Source organism: Asparagus officinalis, chromosome 6 (genome assembly GCF_001876935.1).
Source record: "Asparagus officinalis chromosome 6, Aspof.V1, whole genome shotgun sequence".
In the NCBI taxonomy this organism is placed as follows: Eukaryota; Viridiplantae; Streptophyta; class Magnoliopsida; order Asparagales; family Asparagaceae; genus Asparagus; species Asparagus officinalis.
In genome coordinates, this window is record NC_033799.1 from 4,143,554 (window position 1) to 4,149,651 (window position 6,098).

Sequence of the window (6,098 nt, forward strand, 5' to 3'; positions counted from 1 at the left end):
CCAAAGTGGAAAGAAAAAGCCGGAAAGAATAAGGGGAAAGCTGCACAAGCTTCAGAAGTGAATGTTGCAAAAGCTATTGGTGAGCATTCAGATTCAGATTCTTCAGGCTATTCATGCCCTGCTTTACCATCGGTTTGCTATGCGGATTCCATGGAGTGGATGATGGATTCGGAAGCTACATATCACATCTGCCCTAAGAGGGAGTGGTTTTCTAGCTTTGAGGAGCTAGAAAGAGGGGATGTCGTGCTTATGGGTAATGATCACGTATGCCCTATTGGTGGTATTGGTTCAGTCCGGATCAGGATGCATGATGGTGTAGTGAGGGAATTGAAGGAAGTGAGGTTCGTGCCGCAGTTGACGAAGAACATCATTTCTCTTGGGACTTTGGAGGCAGCAGGATATCGAGTGATCTTAGAGGATGCTACAGTGAAGGTCACGAAGGGTTCTATGGTGGTGATGCGAGGTGTCAGGGAAAACTACCTATACTACTTGAAGGGCAAGACAGTTACAGGGGGTCTGGCAGCTTCTATCACTACAGAGGAGGACACTACCACCTTATGGCACATGAGACTTGGACACACAGGAGATAAGTCCCTACAGTCATTGGCTAAACAGGGGCTATTGAAAGGTGCTAAGACCTGCAAGATGGAATTGTGTGAGCATTGTGTACTTGGGAAGAAGACTAGAGTGAAGTTCGGCACCGCTGTTCATAACACCCAAGGTACATTGGATTATATTCACACGGATGTTTGGGGTCCTTCCAAGAACACATCTCTTGGTGGGGCCAACTATTTTGTCACTTTCATTGATGATTATTCCAGGAGGAATTGGGTATACCCGATGAAGCATAAACATCAGGTCCTGGATATTTTTGTGGAGTGGAAAAAGAAAGTGGAGCTGCAGACAGGTAGAAAGGTGAAGACTCTACGTTCAGATAACGGTGGAGAGTACAAGAGTGATCCGTTTCTGCAGTTTTGCCGGGATCACGGCATTAGAAGACACTTCACAGTTCGAGAGACACCGCAACAGAACGGGGTGGCTGAGAGATTGAACCGTACCTTGCTGGAGAAGGTGCGGTGTATGATGACGCAGAGTGGATTGCCTAGATCTTTTTGGGCCGAGGCGTTGGTTTATGCGAGCCATCTTGTGAACAGGTTGCCGTGCACTGCGATAGAAAATCTTCGAATTGTAGCCTTCTGAAAGTCGTCAGATTGTAACTTCCATTATCAGTGTTCGATGGAGACTCAGCTATCTATTGTGATTTTTAGACAGCCTATAATAAGAAGATAGTTATTAGCAGAGATATCACATTTGACGAGGCGTACATGATGAGGCCTCGAGCCCCTCAACAGGTGGAGGGAGACCAGACAGGAGAGATATCGCAGCAGGTGGAGGATGATGTGACTCCACCCACTCCAGAGAGCACTGTATCTATTGAGGCTCCTACAGAGGTGACACTAGAGGGAGATGAGATGACAGCTGGGCAGATACAGGATACAGTGGATCATGGGATACAGGATACAGTAGATCATGGGACTCAGGAACAGGGTCATGTTCAGAGGACCATTGCAGCAGATAGACCGAGGAGAGAGATTCGTCGGCCAGTTAGGTATAATGATGTCATGGTCGCATATGCATTATCAGTGGAGGTCGTTGACGATATGGTTCCAGCCACATTCAGGGAGGCAGAGTCTAGCCCCGATTCGATCAGGTGGAGGGAAGCTATGAAGGAGGAGATGCGGTCTCTTCAGAAGAACGACACTTGGGCACTTGCACAGCTACCTAAGGGTAAGAAAGCTATTGGTTGCAAGTGGGTATATGCGAAGAAGGAGGGATCTTCTATTGGGGACATTCGGTTCAAAGCCAGATTAGTTGCCAATGGATATGCACAGCTTGAGGGCATTGATTACAACGAGGTATTTTCACCCGTTGTGAAGCATTCGTCGATTCGGATTTTATTGGCGTTGGTGGCACAGTTGGATTTGGATTTGGTCCAGATGGATGTGAAGACAGCCTTTCTACACGGAGATTTAGATGAGGAGATCTACATGACACAACCCCAGGTTTTTAAAGCTGCAGGAAAGGAAGATTTGGTTTGTAAGCTGAAGAAGTCTCTTTATGATTTGAAGCAATCACCAAGACAGTGGTATAAGAGATTCGACGGCTTTATGATTGGCCGAGGGTACACGAGGAGCCCATATGACCCATGTGTTTATATGCACAATCTACAGGATGGTGAGCTCATATATTTGCTTTTATATGTTGATGATATGCTTATTGCTTCCAGGAATTCTTCGGCTATTCGAAAGCTGAAAGAGGAGTTATCATCCGAGTTTGAGATGAAGGATCTTGGAGAGGCAAAGAAGATATTGGGTATGGAGATCGAGCGAGACAGGGTGAAGGGGAAATTGAAGCTTACACAGAAGAGCTACTTGCAGAAGATGTTGAAGAAATTCAGCTTTGATGGCAATGCAAAAGCAGTTAGCACACCATTGGCTCCCCACTTCAAGCTTTCAGCGTTGATGTCACCTGTTTCAGTTGAGGACAGAGATTATATGTCGAAGGTCCCATATGCTAGTGCAGTAGGTAGCTTGATGTATGCGATGGTGTGTACGAGGCCAGATTTGTCACAGGCCGTGAGCATGGTATCGAGATACATGCATGACCCCGGGAAGGGTCACTGGGAGGCCGTGAAGTGGATTCTACGGTATGTTCGAGGCACCGTGGATGTTGGTTTAGTATTTCAGAAGGATGAGAAGGATGGGCAGGCTTGTATTGGATATGTGGATTCAGACTATGCTGGAGATCTTGACAAACGCCGGTCTACGTCAGGTTATGCTTTTACATTGGCAGGTGCACCTGTATGTTGGCGTTGCACGCTTCAGTCCACAGTGGCTCTCTCTACTACAGAGGCAGAGTATATGGCAGTTACTGAAGCTATCAAGGAGGCTTTATGGTTGTGTGGATTATTGGAGGACTTGGGGATTGCTCAGGAGACTATTCGGATATATTGTGATAGTATGTCGGCTATCTATTTGGCAAAGAACCAGGTTTATCATGCGCGCACAAAGCACATCGATGTCAGATTCCACTTTGTACGGGACGTCTTGGATGCTGGATATGTCATATTGGAGAAGGTCCACACAAATGACAACCCTGCAGATATGTTGACCAAAGTTGTTTCAGGAGTGAAATTTGGTCATTGTTTGAAGTTGTTGAACATCCTTCAGTGCTGAGGCCGTTGGCGGCCATTTGGGTGAACTACGTTCGGCTTGATTCCTTGGGCAAGAGGATACGTAGGCAGTCTTTAGATGCAGCCGGTTTGATCAGTTGATCAAGATGGGGGGAGATCGTGTTTCAGCTCGAGTATTGGTTTCCTGGACTTGTTGAGGAACTATTGGATGTTTTGGTGTCGGCTCAGTTTTTTGGTGGAAACATTCGCCGAGGTGGAGAATTGAAGAAATTACAGAAACTCAGAAGAATCAGGCAAACCAGGCGGCGGTCGACCGGTCCGGTCGACCGCATTCGTGCACAAAGCTTACTGTGCGTCAGGAAGGTGGTCGGTCGACCGGTGCGGTCGACCGATGGGTTCTCTGGATTTTGGGTTTTCTACTGGGAGCTGGTCGGTCGACCGGGCCGGTCGACCGGAATTGATCGCGGTCGACCGGTCCGGTCGACCGACGCTGTTTTGGGCTGGGCTTTCAGGTTTTCGACCCGATTCGTTTTGTAAGTTCTATATATACCTAAACCTGTTTGTTTAGGGTAGAGGTTGGACGAATTTGAGCAGCTAAAGAGAGAGAATCATTGCATCCAAATGTGAGAGAGCTTTGAGAGATCTAGAGCTTTGTTTTAGGGTTTGGTCTGAGAGATTTGTAACCCTATTTGTATTCTCTTGATTTCTAGTAGAAAGAACTCCCCCCTCCTTGCCCCGTGGACGTAGGCAACTTGCCGAACCACGTAAATTCTTGTTCTTGCTGTGATTGTGGTTTGCATATTATTTGTGGTTTAGTTCAAGTTAGTGTTCGTGTTGCCCTAGAAAGCTTCCGCCGCGCACAACACAAAGCATGTATAGTTAAACACTATTTTTTTCCTCCTCATAAACTAATTCCTAGTTAATCATTCACAATAAACTAATGCTTCTAACGATGCACAAGCCACAACATACATGCTTGCGGATTGAAACAGTGTGCGACACGCATAATAAACAAATGTCCAATATGTATGCAAGCTTGACTTCCCCTATCCTTCTTAACTTTTTGGTATACTACTCAGGGGAGGATCCATGATTTTAGTTTTGGGGGACCGCGTATAAAAGATAGACGAAAAATTTTCTAAATACAATTTTATTCATAAGAGATACACCACAACCCAAACAAAACGAGTAGAATAACCAACGTCAATATCTACAAAATATTTCAAAAGATGAAGACAAAAATTATGTAGAAAATATTCAAATAAGTATCATCTAATTTTTTATAACTAAAACTTCTTAAAATTATGTAGAAAAGAGCAAAGTTGGAGACAGGGGGCCCCAGGGGCACATCCCAAAAATTTGGAGGCGCTGTGCCCCCCCCGGATTGTATATAGATCCGCCCCTAGTACTACTCCTTGCAAATAACATATCTTAGCAACTCTTCATCTCTTCAACATGCAACATGGATTGTGTAGATTCAGGATGGAGAATTGTAGATTCGGCGAGTGTATGGAGGTGACTGCTGGAAAAGTCAGAGGAATGCTTTTGGGCGTCTGGCGGTCGACCGGCGGTGGAGCTGCGGTCGACCGCAATGTGCACGCAAGATTGATTCTGGGCTCTGGATATTGGGCGGTCGACCGGACATGTAGCGGCGGTCGACCGGATTTGGTCCAGAGAGTTGGGTGAGCCTCTGGACTTTTCGCGGTCGACCGCACATGGAGCTGCGGTCGACCGCGATGCGGGTTTCGGTCTGGGTCTGCTTTCCAGACCCGTTTCGTTTGGCTTTAGTATAAATACCCAATGGGTATTTTCTAGGGTTTGAGAGAGGGATTTTGAGCTGATAGAGAGGGGTTTTCTTTGGGCTTCTATTCTAGAAGTATTGGTGAGATCAAGAGTTGATTTGTTGAGGGTTTTGGTGTGAGATTTGTAACCCTAATTTGTATTTCCCTTGATTTCTATTAGTAAAACTCCCCCTTCCTTCCCCCGTGGACGTAGGCATCTCGCCGAACCACGTAAAAACTGGTGTTTGTGATTGTTTGTGCCATTGTGTGGTTGTTGGTTTATCCTTTCTCGGCGTTTGGTTTGGATTCTCGAGGCACAACAAGTGGTATCAGAGCTCCGGGCAACGCTTGGGCTTTTTGGAGGTATAGATCAGTTGGGAAGTTCATCGGGAGCTTCGATTGGTGATAAAGGTGGGATCTTTGTGGTAAAGTTTTTATCTTTTTCAAGTTGGATCTATTTCTTATTGTTCCGCAATTGTATTGGGTGCCTTGAGATAAATGGCCGGAAAGGATAAACAAGGGGAGGGTTCTTCTAGTGTGAAGGCCATCCAAAGTTTGAGTATACATTCTATGAAAATAGATGTGGAAAAGTTCAACGGCACAAATAATTTTGGACTTTGGCGATGCGAAGTCATGGATGCGCTAAATGCGCAAAATTTGGAAGATACATTGGAGTTGGACGGGAAACCGGACAACATGGATGATAAGGTTTGGAATAAAATGAATAGAACGGCGTGTGGTGTGATTAGGTCTTGCCTTACCCAAGATCTAAAATATGATGTGATGAATGAGACTTCGGCAAAAAAGATTTGGCGAAGAGCATCGAAAATCGTTTGCATTTGAAGAGGAGGCTTTATCGCTTCCAATTGAAGAATGGGACATCCATTAGTGATCATATGAACCACTACACGAAGCTACTTGCAGATTTGGCGAATGTAGATGTTATTGTTGAAGATGAGGATAAAGCGTTATTGTTATTGAGTTCCTTGCCCGACGAGGAATATGAGACCTTTGTTCTCACTCTTATTAATGGGAAGGCATCTCTTTCGTATAGTGAGGTCACCGCGGCTCTTGTGAATTATCAATTTCGAAAGAAGGACAAGGAGACTTCCATCGAGCCGGTT